The sequence below is a fragment of the Panthera uncia genome, chromosome B1 (genome assembly GCF_023721935.1).
Source record: "Panthera uncia isolate 11264 chromosome B1, Puncia_PCG_1.0, whole genome shotgun sequence".
In the NCBI taxonomy this organism is placed as follows: domain Eukaryota; kingdom Metazoa; phylum Chordata; class Mammalia; order Carnivora; family Felidae; genus Panthera; species Panthera uncia.
The window spans coordinates 177,739,008-177,758,004 of NC_064811.1; positions in this window are offsets into that span (position 1 = coordinate 177,739,008).

Sequence of the window (18,997 nt, forward strand, 5' to 3'; positions counted from 1 at the left end):
GCCCATCCATGTTGTCACAAATGGCAAGATTTCATTCTTTTCACAGCCAAATAATAATCTAATGGGCACATATACTGCATCTTCTTTCCAAGCATCTAACAATGGACACTTAGGTTGCTTCCATAGCTTAGCCATTGTAAATAATGCTGCAGTAAACAAAGAAGTGCATATTTCTTTTTAAACCAGTGTTTTCATATTCTTTGGGTAATACTCAGAAGTGGAATGACTAGATCATATGGTATTTTGAATTTTTGAGGAACTTCCATACTCTTTCTCACTGTGGCTGCACCAATTTACATCCCTGCCAACAGTGCACAAGGGTCTCTTTTTCCCCACATCCTCGCCGACACTTGTTATTTTTTGTCTTTTTGATAAAAGCCATTCTGAAAGATGTAAGTTGTTTTGATTTGTGATTTCCTGATGATTAGCGATGTTGAGCATCTTTTCATGTTGACCAGTTGTATGTCATCCTTGGAAAACTTATTCAGTTCCTCTCCCCATTATAATCAGATTATTATAATGATCATCATTACTACTTGATGTTGAATTGTAGAAGTTTATATGTCTTTATATGTTTTGGATATTAACTCTTTATTGGATATATCATTTGCAAATATCTTCTAACACTGAACAGGATGCCTTTTCATTTTGTTGACGGCATCCTTTGCTGGGCAAAAGCTTGTTATTTTGGTATAGTCCCAATAGGTTATCTTTGCTTTCTTCCCCCGTTGCCTAAGGTGACATATCTAGAATATTCTGTGTATATTTCTTAAAGAAATAGTGAGGAAACCACTTTATTCATTCTAAAATGATGGAACAGCAAAATCTCATCAAAGTAGACCCCTCTATCTACAAAATAATCATTTTTCATTATCAAATGAAACTAGATATATGTACCTCATATTTCATAAACGGTTATCCAAATGTGATTAACATCCTTAATTTAATTTTTAGATTAGTTGACAAAGAATTATACCAAATATGTCATCAAACCATAGAACAATACACTGTAATAGAAATAATTATAATAAGTTAATATACTATATTCTTGAAAATGCAGAAATGCCACATGGTTTTATACTGTCTTTGGATCATTTCATATGTTAGTGACTAGTGGGCTCTAATTTTATGAAAAAGTTTCAGAGGATTGATTTTAATCCAAAATGATCCTATGGCACATTCTTTAAATTGCCATTTAGGGAAGAAAAATCACTTACATTTGCTTGTTTAGTTTTCATCTATGTTTCTTATGAAAATACAGAGTAAAACATGCCAAGATATGGTCCTACTTATATTTACTAGTCATTACGAATCTAAATAAAGGAGAGCTTGCTTAAATGGACACTATGATGCTACTTAGTTACAAAATATGGTCTATTCTCCCCAAATCTACCCATACGTCATGAAAATTAACTTTACTAGGTAGCATTTATTATTTGAAAATATTTCCTGGGATCAAGTATAATTACTGTATACTGCACAGAGTAATAAAGGTCCATGTAAAGCAAACAGAACAAATTGCTATGAGAAGGAATGATGAACAGAATCTATTTAGATGCTTAAAATTCGAGTGAATACACAGTTAGCTTTTATAGTGCTAAAAATATACGTATTTTATTTATTTTCATCCTCCATTTCAGTTGCACATTCCAATTACACATTTTATGTATTTTCTGAGGGACAATCATCCTCAAACTGTCTCATTCTTTTTAGCACGCTTGTTCATAAAAGGAACTGCAACTCTTCATCATTCCAGTAAAATGATATGCCTTCATCTGGATGACTTTTGGTCAGAAACCAAACCCATTTCAAAATAGATCATCTGACCTTTTAAAAAATGTTAATCACGTTTAAAACTTAAACATAAGCAAACTAAGTGTCATTTCTAGTTAGGCCACAAGTGTGTCAAGTATCAGAATCAAATTCACAAGTTTGAAAGCTAAACCAAGTGCATCTATATCTCTTCAAAGTAATAAAGGTAAGGCCACCTAATTAAAAAGTCATTCATCTTTTAGTGGTAGGATCAAAGGTGGGAGTTGTGCTAGGAATTCAATGGCTGGTTATTCTACATTGCCACCCTCCATCCACTTTTTGCCTTTTTACGTTCCTCCCGCCCTCTTTCTTTCTTTCTTTCTTTCTTTCTTTCTTTCTTTCTTTCTTTCTTTTCTTTCCTTCTGGTTCATGTTGCAGGAGGTTGGGTCCCAGGATTCCATCACCCTACCCCTCTTTGTTAGATTCAGGCAATGAGAGTCATGAGATCGGGGAATAAGAGAAGAGAGAGAGCAGACCATGCCTTCACCCATTCTCCTCCTGCTCTGGTGTTCTGGAAGCAGCAGCCATGGATCCAGTCTTCATCAAACTTTGGTAATATTAGTTCTTCCTCAGGGCCAAACATCCCTCATTGGTTCCCTTTAAGTGGTCTCTTTATTAAGTTTTTATCAAAAGCCCTGATATGTGTGTTATCTCTTTCCTTCCTGGCCCCTAACAAGGAGAGACTAAAACTTGGCGAATCTAAGGGGAGGTAGGTCTAAATTGACCTTGCCCTGGCAAGGTCCCCTTTATCTCCCAGAGTGCCTTGATTTAGGTCCACATTCAAATGTCACCCTGCTATATATAAAACAGAAAAGTGAACTCAGCACTTGGCAGCAATATAGGCATAGTGGCAATCTTAAGCAGGGACTAGATAAATCTCTCCATATACTCTCTGAAACAAAATTATGTATCTGAAATATCAGAATCAGGAGAATGAAATAGGGGAAGGACAGAACTTGAGATCAGCTTCCTGCTGGATACTCCTAGAGGCTTCCCCCAAAGGAGGAGTAACGGCAATGGATTTCATATTCTAAAGAGCCCACCAGAACTCCTGGGTTTCACTATAAATGTGTGAGAATTATACAACATGTTGGTTTTTAAGGCGGAACAACTAGTTGCATCAATATAAGTAAATTGTTGCTTCAGAAAAATACACCATACTTAGCATAAAGCTTTAAGTCCTCGTTGGGATACCACCACATTATCTGGTTTGATATGCATACATGTGCCCACTTGTTTAAACTACTTTTTTATGTATCACTCACATGAAATACAAGGAACCTAGCTAGCTGTCATAGCTACAGCTATGGATATGGCTATCTATCTAATCAGCTATACCTTCTCAGGAAAACGGCAAATGAGAAAGAACCAAACAGAGACAGGAGAAGGTACGTGTTGTAGAAGAAGGCAGAGAAGGGGCCAAAACTTCTGCTTATGTTGCTTACAGATGTTCTCAGCACACCTTCCCTACTGTGAAATTTTCCACTATCCAGATCTGTGGTGTCTTATATGGTAGCCACTAGCTGTATGTGGTCATTAAAATGCAAACTAATTAAAACTAAATAAAATTTAAAATTCATTTCTTCAGTCCCATTAGCCCCATTTCAAGGGCTAGGGGGTTATCATATTGGACAACACAGACTAGATCCCTTTAGATCATCATAACCAACACTATGATACTGCACTACTTGGGACATTCTGATGAATGCACGTCTCAAATAAAAGTATAATTGCATGCATCTATAAATTATGGATATTTAGAGTTATTTATGATAAAATGAAACAATCCAAATCCTTAAGATATGCAACTTGGTTAATGATAGTTTCTGACTACAAGAACTTCATATGCAAACATACCTGCTTTTATAAATTAATTAAAACCGTCAGTAGCTTTTAGCTTTTCCTTCAGTTAAAATAAGACCAAGGCCAAAATAATTGAAGCAACAGAGAAGTTAACTGTCTCACACAAAATAACCCAAAGAAAAACAGTCCCCAAGGTCTGATATGGTGGCTCCAGTGTAGGATTAAGTACCTCCCATTCTCGAATCAGGCTTCCACTAATGATCGAAGTAGGATTGTCAGAAGGAAGAAGAGAAAGAAAATGGGGCATGCAGACTCTAACAGTTACATCTACCAATTCAGTTAACATCCTATTGTTCAGAGCCAAATAACATTACCCGCTTTGGGCGCCCAGAAGACTGACGGACTTACTCTTTAGTTAGCTGGACACAGACTCGACCAACACTTCTCCTTCCAAGACAAGACGGCAAGAGACACTGGGGGGACGACTACAAGTATTGCCTCATTGCTCTGTCCATTTTCGTTTTCCACTCAAACTTTTCCTTTCACTAATTACTATTCCCCTACCTGTTAACTAGAACATGAGACCAGTGACTTCATGCTGAAATTTCACTAAACATATAGAATTAGCAGAACTACAGGGGTCTCCTTTCAATTGGTGGATATTACTTCTGTATGTAGTGCTGATGGGCTCCTAAACTTTAAAGAGCTACTTAAGGAAATGTCATGGATCATAGTAAGAGAAGCCAGTAAAAATAACAGACTAAATTATTTATTTTGTTTGCAATGGAAAAAATAAGTAGAAAAATCTCCCAAGTCAGAGGTATAACATGTTTTCCTAAGTATACAGCCTCTAAAACAGTTGCTGTTGATAATTTCTGAAGTCTAAAGAGCAGTTGTTGGTCTAATCAGCTCTAGTAAGGATTTGTCCATTGATCAGGGGAATGCTGACTTTCTACATTTGAAAATCAAAATACCTGCTTAGACAATAGAATGTTGATAGATACGTGTTTGGGTTGGAAAATTTGAAAAAGGGCAGTGATCTATTTAAGAATTGGATAGATGGGGCGCCTGGGTGGCTCAGTCGGTTAAGCGGCCGACTTCGGCTCAGGTCATGATCTCACAGTCTGTGAGTTAGAGCCCCGCGTCGGGCTCTGTGCTGACAGCTCAGAGCCTGGAGCCTGTTTCAGATTCTGTGTCTCCCTCTCTCTCTGCGCCTCCCCCGTTCATGCTCTGTCTCTCTCTGTCTCAAAAATAAATAAACGTTAAAAAAAATTTTTTTTTAAAGAATTGGATAGAAACATAATACACTGTAAAACAATGTTACTTCATTATTCTTCTATTACGTTTTTCCTAATGGAAATTATTCCTTATTGAGGCCAGATTCAATTCCCTCACATTCATTTCTTAATGTTCTTAACTTCTCTTTCTTGTCTCCATTTTCTACATATAAGTCATCTGTTCTTTAACAATATTAAGCATCTCACGGTAAAAATATTAATTATTTTATGAAGTTACTAGTAAAAGGAGATAATTTTTAAACTATTTGAAAGACAAATTTCACACAGCATTCCTTTCCTTTCAGGTCTGGAGTTAGATAATTCATTCACTTACTTTCTTACTGAAGAAATATTTGCTTAGTTAATAGCTTGTACTAGACTTCATGTTGAGGAAAGTAAGGATTCTTCATGTAGCTTTTGGCTTTTATTTATACACAGGCTCCTAGCATCTATTGCCAAGCAGTGAAAAAGTAAATTTGGGGTATGTACAATACACCTAGAATCTTTATATTTATTGAGAGTTAGTTTTGCACCAACAGCATAGCAATAAGACTAAAGAGAATGGGAAAAAATTAAGTAATTTATGTTAAGCATGAGAGGTAACAGTAAAAGACTAACAAAAACGTTGCTAATTACAAATGTTAGGTTCCCTACCCAGGGTGATAGAAAGCCACAACATTCTTAGTATTGGAGGCAAAAACTTTGTTCAATATTTTTTTCTAAATTAAAAGGTAAAAATGTTTATCTTTAGAGGAACACACCTCTTTCTAAATATAAATAAACTTGATTGATTGATAGATAATAGACACAATTTCAAAACTCCAAGAGTAAAACTTTATATAGAAAGTCTTGAAATAATATCAGTTATTGATTCAAAGTTATAGCACAATTTATCTTTAGAAGAAAGACCTGGGGCACCTGGATGGATCAGTCAGTTAAGTGTCTGACTTCAGCTCAGGTCGTGATCTCTCAGTTCATGAGTTCGAGCCCTGCACTGTCAGTGCAGAGCCTGCTTGGAATTCTCTCTCTCCGTCTCTCTCTGCCCCTCCCTCACTCATGCTCTCTCTCTCTCAAAATAGATAAGTAAACTTAAAAAAAAATTTTAAAGAAATAAATTAAAAACAAAAAAGACGGACCATAAAATTCCACTCCAAATATGAAACAATCGGTACTTCTTCAAGTTACACGACAGGCAATCAATAAATATTTATTGAGTGAATAAAAGGTATTTCACTTAATTTGAATACTACCTGATCTCAATCAGCACTTAACAAACTATTCAAGACTTCTGTCTATAATTAGTGAGATAAAAAAAAGTCTACAACATTGATTTTGCCCAAAATATTAACTTTGAAAACTCACTTTTTATCTAGCAGGGTTTATAAGCATTTAAGCAGATTATATTGGCTCTATTGCCTAGTTTCAACTGCCAATGACTTCAAATTTCAAGAGATAGATATTATACTGTGCAAGTTTGGAGATAGTTTAAGGGAAGCTATGATTACATTTCCACTACAATGCTTTACGAACGGGGCCCATTTTATGGGGCGCCTGAGTGGCTCAGGCAGTTAAGCCTCTGACTTCAGCTCAGGTCATGATCCGAAGGTTTGTGAGTTCAAGCCCCGTGTGGGACTCTGTGTTAGCTAGGAGCCTGGAGCCTGCTTCAGATTCCATGTCTCCCTCTCTCTCTGCCCCTCCCCTACTCCCCTGCTCACACTCTGTCTGTCTCTCTCTCTCTCAAATAAAGATAAAAAAAAGAAAGAATGGGGCCTATTTTATTTCAGGACCTATAATAGGTATGAAAAATCAATGAGATGTGATACCTGAGGTATCAGCATCCTTTTCAAGTGAAAAAGAATCTCCTGATTAAATATAAAAGAACTAGATAAAAATCAACTTAAAATACATTTTTGTATTTATTTATGATAATTTCTCTAATAAATTTTATTTCCTGGGGTGCCTGGGTGGCTCAGTCGGTTAAGCCCCTGACTTTGGCTCAGGTCATGATCTCATGGTTCATGGGTTGGAGCCCTACATCGGGCTCTGCATTGACAGCTCAGACCCTGGAGCCTGCTTCTGATTCTGTGTCTCCCTCTCTCTCTGCCCCTCCCCTGTTCACGCTCTGTCTCTTAATAATAAATAAACGTTAAAAATTTTTTTTTTAATTTTATTTCCTTACTTTTCCTTTAACTATAAATTTTACCTAAAGTAATCTCAATTCCTATTCTGTGCAAATATCTATGCACAGGCATTATTCAGTAAATGTTTTTGAAATCTCTTGGAATTCAATTATTGCCCTTCTTAATTTTTAGCATCAGCAAATAAATGCAAAATCAAATATTTCCTATTCTATTAAAGATATGCTTCTTTATTTATTTTCTCTTTTAACTTTTTTAAAAGAAGAACGGAGCAGACACTCTTCATTGCCTTCCCAAGAGCCAATTCCATTTGTCCCTTTATCCTACATGGTAGAATTCCACTTTTGTTTGTTTCTACCTAATTAGATGTGCATCCCGAGGGTCTGATATAGGAAGAAAGGTAGGTGTGACTTATTACTGAAAAACAAAGCTTGAAGGAAGGTTTGGGGCTTAAGGATAAAGTTTCCTCCTTATTACAAAGAAACAGAAGAAACGAAGGCTCTCTTCACCCAATGGATACACCAAACCTGGAGAGAGTCAAGGCAGCCTCTCTGTGGCGATGAGGAGAGAGAAAGGAAATAACAGGATATCTGAAAACTTGATCACATTGCTGAGCCACCAGATTAACTAACCATGGAACGACCCTGCCTATGTACAATATTTCGCATGAGATAATCACTTTTTTCAAGTATTAATGACGGTTAAGTAGAGATTTTTCTATTTTTTATAGTAGAAATTATTCTAACAGATATAAAACACTATGAACAATGAATTCCAATAAGTGGCATACATCAACTGGCAAGCAGTTCTACATTTATTCAAAAGAAGAAAACGCAAATTTGTTGATTTAGTTCTACTAGCTGATTCTTGAATTAAGTCCAATTATTCCTTATCATTCAAGTAAATGAAGTCAGTGATGTTCATTGTATAATATTTTCTTAGTGCCTTTTTCTCCTATTTTTACATCATATTCCAAATCAATCCATATTCACGCTTAATATAATGCTTCTAATATAAAGCCACTATATGCTCTAAATTAAAAAATGACAGATTTCTTAAGAATTGGTATTTTTCATCTATTTCCCCAAACATTGAATAGATACATAAGGTAATGCACATGTTAGAAGAGGGGAGATATTTTCAGAGCAGCATAGTTATAAAAAGAATAGAGAATAACCTCAGGATATATAGGTATAATATAAAATCAAATTTGGTGTGATTTTAGGATATTCAACTTTAGTGAAGTGTTTATTTTTTACGACATGAGTTAATTTCTTACAAACAATATTTATTGCAGTGCTAATACAGGAAGGAAACAGAATCAAAATCACCTAGAGAACTTTTTAACATCATAGTAATAACTTTTAGGCACATTCTTTCTTCTCCTAGCCCCCACTCCTCAAGTTCAAAACCAGCAATTTATTGACTGAAAGCAAAAATACCGTTTCTATTTCTTAACACCAGTCTACTATAACCAGAAGGTTTTGAAAATGTATATAAGCTCTTGGTGAGTTTAATCAGTCATGACATTTTATTAGAGGGAAAATAAAAATATTTTTTAAATGCACATGATCTCTCCAAATATAGAACTTCAAATCTAAAAAAAAATGTGTGAGTTCATTTATTATATGAAACAAAAATAGGCTCACCAAATATTATTAATGAAAATGATTAGGGATTAGGAGAAAACATGTATCCGGGTAAGTATATGTATGTATCACACACCATGCATTTGTGTGTGATATATTGTAATTGCAAATGATTTATAATTTTATATAACATCTTATTATACCTTTGAGTATAAATATTACTTTATGCATATGTAATGCTAACCATATCTACATTATAAGAATTTCCAGTTCCCATGGATTTGGATATTCTTTAGAGAATTTGACAGCAGCATACCTCTCAAACATAATTCATTAATGTGAGTTTTAAATGAAGTAGGACTTCTACAATTCAAATAAAATAAATTAAGGAGAACAGGCCCAAAGAAAATTAGTGTGATCAGTAGATTACATGTCTGCTTTTCTATTCCTATGAGCTTTTAAATTGAATTAGCTCTTAGAGCATATGTTACTAGAGAAATTGTCCTGCACAGACATGTTCTCTAGTATATTTTAAAATGTCCTTCTTAGCATATCTACAGATCTAAATTAGCAGAAGATGTAAACATAGAATTGGCATATGCCAGTGTAAGAAATTAATTCACGAGGGAAAATTTTTGTCTTTGTCTTTCTACTTGGTAGTCGTGAAATGTGTTGGGATTGTTTGTTTTGTTTTCACTCCTTGGCATGACTCATTTAGCATTTCCTACAAAGAATAGCTCTAAATACTAAAAAACGTTTTCCAAGTAAAAGTCCTGTTGTGCTTGTTTTAATAAACAGATAAGGATCATTTGTACTTAGCAGAATTTATTTGCATATAAACAATTAATGTGTTAAAGTTGTTCAATCTGCCATTTTCACATGAGGAATGATAAGTATACATTCTGCAATTTTATTGTCGGTACTGTTTTTGTTTCTGTTAAGGCATTCTTTGCCATATTCTTTCAGGAAGTATTTGAAAAGGAAAGAAACAGAGGAAAGAAAGGAAGTAAGAGGGAGAAGGAGGAAGAAGAAGCCAGAAAAGAACATAGTAATACCCTCCCTTCTCTTTTGCAATAGTACCACTTTGACACTTATCCCCCCTTTGTTGAAATGCTAACTAAACATCCAGAAAATGGCATAAAATGAAAGCAGTTCAGGAAGCTGGCCCTACTTTCACGAAAACGGAGTTTGTTTTCGCTTTCATATAGATCAATGTGCATTTCCTTCAGTTTAGAAGTAAGAATTCTGTAAGGGAAATGTTCGAGGTTACATTTTTAAGAGAAATAAATTTGGAAAGTCAATTCTGCCAGGGAGTAAAGAAAATTAAAAGCAAAAGATTTGACTCAGGTCTACACAGGGACTTTTATTTATTCATTGCATTAACACGCTCCTTTATACAAAAGCAAACACATGTTTCACCAGTGGATTCCCGACCTCCTGAGGGAACGTTTTCTTGCAACACCTGCTTCAAACGATCATTCTCAGTTTTTGTAAGGAGAGCTTTCTGTCCACAAGTTGAAAGTTGACTTGGGACAAGTCTTGGCATACATCTCCTGTTAAGTATAAAGAACTCTTCACGTACAATTGCCATTTCAAAATACGTTATGAGGATGGTGATGCATTTTCCCAAGCAAAACCTCCTGTATCTTAGGATGCTCTGTATTTCAGGGGTGCCTGGGAGGCTCAGTTGGTTAAGCATCTGACCTCAGCTCAGGTCACCATCTCACAGTTTGTGACTTCAAGCTCCGTGTTGGGCTCTTGTGCTGACAGCTAGAGCCTGAACCCTTCTTCAGATTCTGTGTCTTCCTCTCTCTCTGACCCTCCCCTGCTTGTCCTCTGTCTCTCTCGCACGTGCACAAAAATAAACAATAAAAATTTTAAATAAAAAAAATAAAAAGGATACTCTCTATTTCATTTCCTCCTTGAGTTTCCACCGACTTCCTGGATTCTGTAGTCCCCAAACTTCACCTTGGCATCCCAGGCCTGTAACAACCTAGTCACAACCTACCTACCTTCATTTCCTGCCACTCTCCACAAAACTGCCTGTGTTTACACCTCAGCTGACCTTCTCATCCAACTCTGCACATGCCAGGCTCTTTCGGCAACCCATGACTGGATGCCTGCTCCGCCTGAAATTCTCTTCTCTACATGTAGTGCCTACTCCCCACCATCATACCACCAAGGGCAAGATCCTTGGCTCGTTTATTTTTGTAGCCCATGTGCCATAAGCTTGCTCAGATTTTAAGCCACCCCAATAGCAGCGTATGCTCACCTCCACAGAATGGCCTAGGTATAGTATTTGTGAGCAAATCAAAAGAAGGAGAGAAGAAGGGACAGTTCATTCACTTATTCACTCATTTATTCATCCAATATGTATTAGGCAGCTACCGTGCCCTAGGGATGAGCAGGTGGGAGAAGACAGTGGTAAACAAGATGGAACCCTACCTGGAACTGACAGTCTAATCAGAGAAACAGATTAGGAATACAAAACTTAAAACCAGACACTTCCTGGTTACAGTCAGGCTCTCTTCAAAGAGTGGCCCTGCTTTCCTGAGAAGTCAGAATCCTCTCTGCACAAAGCAGTATACAAATATACATGCGGATACTATTCAGATAGTTTTCAGATTGTTGCAAAACCATCCAAGTATTTGCCTAAACTCTTATTTAAAATTGTGTGTGTGTATTAGTTTTTAGCAAACAAACTATCAACGAGGATTAGCAATTTTATGAAAGGTCTTCTTAAGTAACAATAGCATGAGAAATACTATTTCTAAAACAGATCTGTTGCAGATAAATGACTACTATTCTTTTAATTTAATCACAGTTGGAAAAGGTGTACAATTAACTTGTTTCAAATTTTCAGTTGGTTGGAAAATAATAATTTTATTTTCTCAGTATGGAATGAGGTGTCCAATGACCTAATTTGATCCTCATCTTTTTGTTCTGTTATAAATTTCTTATAAATAGCAAGAATACAGTGTCACAAAAATAAAAACTTCCAAATATACTTTGATTACAATGATAACTATAATTAAAATGAATTCAAGAGCTTAATAATTACATAATACATACAAGCAATCTAACAAGAAGCCTTTGATTTTTTTTTTTCAGGATGGTTATTGGCATATAATTCATTCCATGAATTAAAAGGGGCCTACACTTCAATGTATACATTGTTCAAGAATGAAAAATTCTGAATTTTGTTGTGTTCTGGTCTGTATTCATTTTACTCATTCTCCAAAAGAAAATATTTTATATTCATTTCATATTTGCAAACATACCTAGCCCAGGCAGGTAAACTTATCATAACAAATGGTGTGGAAAATATGTTTGACCAAGTTGAATGTCACTGCTTAAGGGATTTAAACTAAACTATAAATTTGAGAATATGAATCATATTTAACCTTGAAAACAACTTGAGTTAAGCTTTTAAAGCTTTTATTTGAACCGTTCATATTTTTAAACTAGATATAAGGACCTCAAACTCTCCTACATAACATTTCTATTTATTCATATTGTTTTCAAAAACATTTATTTAATTCTCTACTATATATGTAAGTAGGTAACCCGTGACTTAGGAACAACAGAACAGGGATATAAAAATAACTAATATTTGGCAAATGCCTCATATGAGCTTTATCTATAGTAATAAGGCACATGCACAAATTATACCATAAGAACAAAAGCAGTTGAAAAAGTATTACTGCATTCAGAAGAGGAGAAAAGCCTTAGTTTAAAGATCTCAGCAGCAATGGGTTCTACTCATTTAATTATACAAAATGATTCTGCAATATTCAAGAGGAAATAGTCCAGGGGAAAAAAATATTACACTTTTACCTCCCACCCCCATGGCATGATCCTGAAGGGGCCAGACTGCTGGCTGGGATTCAGCTCAAGTTACATAACCCTAGGCAAAACTGTGTCTCAGTTTTCTCATCTGAAAATGGCATAAAAGTAGTACCTATATTAAAGGACTGTGAAGATTAAAAAAAATGTGTCTAAGGCACTTGGAATCATATACAATCCAGCAGCTCTGGAACTGGAACTATTATCATAGGTCAGTGCTCTTAACTTGCCATGATAACACCTTTACCAATAACAGCCATGTTCCTACACTGAAATGTTACTGGTTTTGGTACTATTTCTTCATCAGCATGACACTTTATTCCTACTCGCCCTGCCCGTTTAGGTAATGGACATCCTTTTATTATTTTCAATGGCCAAAATTCCTGGAGAAGATGTTCCCATGGTTTAGCTACATGAGGTTTAGCTACTTCAGAGCATTGTTTTAATGGCCAATGTGGGGCAAAAATTTGAAGCGTGAACACTAATATATCTTACAATACACCTGAATTGCAAAATCTATTCTTTTTTTAATTTTTTTAACATTTATTTAATTTTGAGAGAGAGAGAGAGAGAAACAGAGTGCGAGCAGGGGAGGGGCAGAGAAAGATGGAGACACATAATCCACAGCAGGCTCCAGGTTCTGAGCCATTAGCACAGAGCCCGAAGCGGGGCCCGAACTCACAGACTGTGAGATCATGACCTAAGCCGAAGTCGGACGCTTAAATGACTGAGCCACCCAGGCACCACTGCAAAATCTATTCTAAAAAGGCTGAAACATAACAGTTGATTAAATGTATAAGAAATATGCTAAAAAATATTTTTAAAGGAGAATCACATCACTCCATTTAAATATGTTATTGTGACTAAGCAATAATAGGAAAGTTTTTTTTTTTTTAACTCTCTTCTACAACTTTGAAATTTGGAGTTCTAAATCTTTACTTTGCAGAGGGAGAGTTGCTAACAACTAATCCAAAGCCTCAAGTCAATGTCAAACACATCAAGAGATCCCACATACCATCAGTAAAACAAACCAGCTTCACAACCATGAAGTTCTATGATTTTTTTCTTATTTCAGAGCTGCACAGCTCCTAAAATTATCATTTCCGTTCAAGTCTTCTGCTCCCTAGCAGTTAACTTCAGAGAGAATTTTGAGCTGCTTTGAGGAAATTCTGCTGGGTTCTGTATCTTTGTGGTTTCTCATTCCAATAAAGCAAAAACAGCCTGAACTGGGTTTATTTTAAGCTAGATATACAGAGGAAAGATGACTCAAAAAAAAATGTGTTGCAATAAGAATTCCCAGATAAAGAAATAGATTCACACCAAAAAGTGTTTTAAAGTGGCATTACAACCGGCACACTTCGTCCTTTTAGTGGAGATTATTTAATGCCTGCCACGGAAGTTTGCCACGTAAAACAATAAATACTGGGAGTAGAGATGGAACTTGAGGGGTGTGTGGCTGTCTGGAACCTAAATTAGACAAGGAGGTCCGAATGAAGCATTTGACAGCAAAGCCTAATATCTTCCAGGCAAGTCACCCTGATTCCAGTAATAAAGTACATTTCTTCTCTGAAGTTTCCAGTGTGACTGGGAAGAGAAACCATCATAGCATTCACGGAAGACATTCAGAATGAAGACAATTATCAGAAGTATGGAAGAATGTTTGAATACATTTTAATATAATTTTATGCGTAGACAGGCACCCTAAAGTAGTTAGATCCAAAACACTAGTGATGACACCTTCGTAACTGCCACCCTTTGGATTTTTGACAAATCGGGACTGACTCGCTATTTATTTTCCCGTCTATTAGAGTATTTTCAATGTGTTAAGCAACGTTTTAAGCACTTCCATTAACTCATTTCAAACCGTATAAGAATCCTATGTACTATCAAACAGTACTTGGCAAATAATGAAACAATACAAACAAAAACAAAACACTGACACACAGCGTAGTCAAATAACTTGTGCAACACTCACGACTAGGAAATGCCAGCATAAAGATTTTAAACTCAGCTAGTCTACACATGAGGCCCATATCTACAAGCATCGTTTTCTTTAAAGTTTATTTATTTTTGACAGAGGTCAGCCCATCTTTTTTTTTTTTTTTTAAGTTTATTTTTGACAGAGAGAGTGCAAGTGTGAGCTAGGGAGGGGCTAGAGAGAGAGGGAGACACAGAATCCCAAGCAGGCTGCAGGCTCCGAGCTGTTAGCACAGGGCCTGACACAGGGCTCGAACTCACGAACCGTGAGATCATGACCTGGGCCAAAGTCGGATGCTTAACCGACTGAGCCACCCAGGTGCCCCTACAAGCATTATTTTCTTATAATTGCTCTCAGGATTTTTCATAATCTCACCTTAGGCAAAATATGAGAAGCTAGTGCAGAGTTGTGGTGAATGCATAGTAGAATACTTATCTATAAAAATAATATTTTCTGCTGATGGCACGACTTGGCCATGTATAATCAACCATTTCCCTAACACAGAGAGCAAACAGAGGCCTAGTTATCTTTGACATTTATAACCATGGACCTTATTTTAACACACAATATAAGCAGTTATCTTAAAATTGCTACTTCTCAAACATGTTTCTATCTTAATACTCTAGCAGCTAAAAAATTGGACCAAAATTCTCACTGGCAGCCTTCTACTCTACAACTAGGCAATATAAGTTGTTATAATATACATTTTTCTACTTATAAACTTGATAAAGCTATTTTTCACTTTGCCTAAAATAAAATCGGGCCTGTTAACATTTAATGTTTTCAGAGTTGACTTGTATGCAAAAACATTTTTCTCCTTGCTTAAATAAACATAGTTACCACATTATTTTAGCATTTCTCTTTCTCCAGTAAGCTTTTGACCTGAAATATTCCCCATGCACCCTCCCCCTGGTCTCCTGGGTCTCTGACCCACCCTGCCCTGCCTTCTTCCCTTTGGTATAACTCACCCAGAATGAAGTCAGTATTGTTAGTAAAGCATTTTCTGAGAGGTGGTGTCTACCCGAGTTTACTCATGGTGGGCCTCAGAGCATCTTAAAGGTCAGATAGGTTCTAACTTCAAACAGACATGGGTATCTAACACAGTGATAGGCACAATAATTCACCCCTTGCCCCCAAAAGATATCCACATCCTAATCCTAGGACCCGTAAATATGTCACTGAACTTGGCAAAAAGAACTCTGCCAATGTCACTGAATTAATGGTAATGATATAGGGAGAGTATTCTAGGTTATCAGAGTGGCCATAATGTAATCACGAGGGTCCTTATAAGATGGATGCAGGGGGATCAGAGTCAGGGCAAGAAGCTGTGAGGATGCAAGAACAGAAGGGAAGGGATTTGAAGATGCTACACTTTTGGCTTTTGAAGACGGAAGGGGGCCAAGAAGTGAACCCAGGAGTATGGCAATCTTTGGAAGCTGGAAAAGGTAAGGGAGCCTTCAGAAGCAGACAGCTCTCCTGACTTTATTTTAGCCAACTGAAACCCATTTTAGGTTTCTGCCCTCTCAAACTGTGAGGAAACAAATTCGCATTGTTATAAGCAATAAGTTTGCGAGAATTTGTTAGAGTAGGAAAATAAGAAAAGTATCTATAACCTGGAACACAGTTTCAAGGAAAAAGCAAAAGAAAATGCAAAAGGCAATGTTAAAAATGACTGACCATTTCCTTTTAGAATACAATTCTCACCTTTTTATCTTAAGCATCTCGTGTCTGCCCAATAAATCGTGAATATTATATAGTGAGGTCTAGGGATGAACACTCAGCTTCTCCTGATGAGGGAACTAGTGAGAATGTTTACATCATGAAAAGCAGAATACAGTCTTCCTACGAGTCTGATCCAGATTTCCCGTCTCACGCTGTCCTGAAAACCATTCTCTGAGCGCCTGCAGTTTTCCTGACCCAGGTATCCTGTACTGGGGACAGCTGGGCCCTCCTGCCAGAGCCCTTTAATATTAACCTCTTAAGATTATATGGTTCCTCGTTCAGGATGTCTGACGGTTGATTTTGCTGAAGGTTCACCTTCTCATTGCGAGTGCTTGCCAGTGGCTCTGTCTGTTGACACAGGCTGGCTTTTGTTTGCGGTCTTGGCCCTTGAGGCACACACTGTCCTGTCCCGCCCTCAGCTCTACAACCTGTGCATTTTTCTGTCTCTCACGTCTTTGTTTCTTGCTGTCATCAGCCTCCTTTCTGTCCATGCTCAAATAATGGCAAAGGTTTTCGTTTTATCCTTTCTGTGACAAGAGGCCAGGCCTGATTGGGGATCTAATTCCATCACTTGCCAAGCCAGTGAAATTCTGCTGTAAGGCAATCAGACAACTCTGTAAACTTAGCTTTGAATGTTACTAGTTCGTATGCTCTAGGACAGTACTGAAACCCTGTGGCTGCAATCTATTTGTCATCCTGAACCTTCTATTTCCCACATTTCACTGTAAGTTCGTAATAAATAACTTAAACTGTATGTTTATGTTAAATGAGACTGAACACTAGAAACTAATAACTATTCCTTAAAGAAGAATCACATCACTCCATTTAAATATCTTCTAGTTATATATACTTACTAGTTTATATACTTACAATGGATTTTATACATTTATACTTTCTTAGGCTTAGTTTTTTTTTTTTAAGTGCAAGAATTCTCTCCAAATTCTACATTATAAATTAGATGCCTCTCTCCTAAATACAAAGGTCTAGTTCCTTTTTTTTTTTTTTTTTGGCCTAGTTCTTTCAATGCAAAATATATTTCGCTCAAAATTAGGTTTGAAAATATCTCATTGTCTCCATTTGGCTCCAGAGATATTCCCCAAATTTTAATAAAAACAAGTTACAAATTATTTTAAATATTAATCTACCGTTTAATAATTTTAAATATTTTACACTTAAATATATATCATACAGCATTATGAAGAATGAGTGGATGAAGAGAGCAGACCTGTATCAAAATGCCCCGGTGGAAATGTACAGGCATTCGAAGTCCAATAAGTTTAGAAATCATTTTATAAAGGCCATAATACATGAGGTAATGCCATCGTGCAAATGAGTGATGAATGAACGTCACCATTTAGGGTCATTCATTTTCTCCACCGTTTTATCTTTTTTCCAGCTTTCTTGAAGTATGGTTGACAAAAAAAACGTTGTATACATTTAGATAGCATAACAAAATTTTTAAGGGGTACAGGGTGATTTGATATATAGTGTGAGATGACGGTCCCATTATTTTAGAACCAAGATTTTATTAGATTTGGAGCATCACGAATTGACAAAGTTTTTCAGTTCACTCTTGCTACACAAAAACCAGCCCCAAATTAACTAACTACAAACAACTACAATGTCTTATTTCTGAGAATTCTGTGAGCTGCAGGGTGGGTACTGTGCGGCTGGCACCTGGGCTCCCTCATGATACACTCAGCTGTGAGGTCAGATGGGCTAGACGGTCCATGCCCGCCACCTTTGCTTTTGCCCCCTGCGACCTCTCAATCTCTAGTCGGATCTAGTAGGACACATCGGATTCCTGACATGGTAGCCTCAGGATGCTGTTCCAAGAGAGCACAGGAAGAAACTGCAAGGATTCTTGAGGCCAAGACTCAGAACTGACTATGTCATTTTTACCCTATCGTGTTGGTCAAAGCAATCAGAAAGTCAGCCCAGATTCACAAAGCGTGGAAAGAGACCCCGCTTCTTGGCAGGAAAGGCTGCAAAATATTATGGCTATGTTGTTCCATCTACCACACACGGGGAACTCCCACCCTTGTGAAGTGTGATTATTTTTATAACAGCCTGTTTATTATTTTTTGCACATAGTAAAAGACAAACATCAAGTTTTTAGCAGTTGAGTTTGTGTCTGATCTTTTGTTTTCTGTTCCTTGGAATGGATATGAAGAAATAAACATGGGGGGAAAAAGAGAGCAGACATACTATCTTCACATAGAAAGAAGTTCTACTTCACAATATTGCAGGAAAATAATTTAGAAGTTACCATTTGTTTAAAACAAAAATTGAAAGTATAGTTTCATGGAGAGAGAACAAGGCATTGTTATCTTCTCAAATTGAATTATTGGTTGCAAATAATAGAAATGACACAGAAATGGATAATTTGTTGGAGGGAATTAGCTCACAGAAAATTCTGGGGAACCAAAGCTGAAAGCCAGTCAAGAACCAAGAAATGATAGGCAGCCAAGTTCACACCAGAGCAGTCAATTTAGGACCTAGTGGTCTCATCATGGTGTAGACTCAGAGAGCCTTGTCCCAAAGAGAAAAGCTAGCCTAAAAATAACAACCGACTATTACAGTATCCTTCAATATAAGTATAACACCTTGGGTACATTTGTCAAGTCTCAGTTCATCTGGTCCTTTATGTAGGAGATTATACATACATATACATACACGTACACATACACATACACATACACATACACATACACATATATGTAGTGAGTCACATGTGTGTGAATATAATATATATAATGATACATATGCATTCTGATATATATATAATGGCATACAAGCAATGATATATATGCATGTGTACAAGAAAACCAG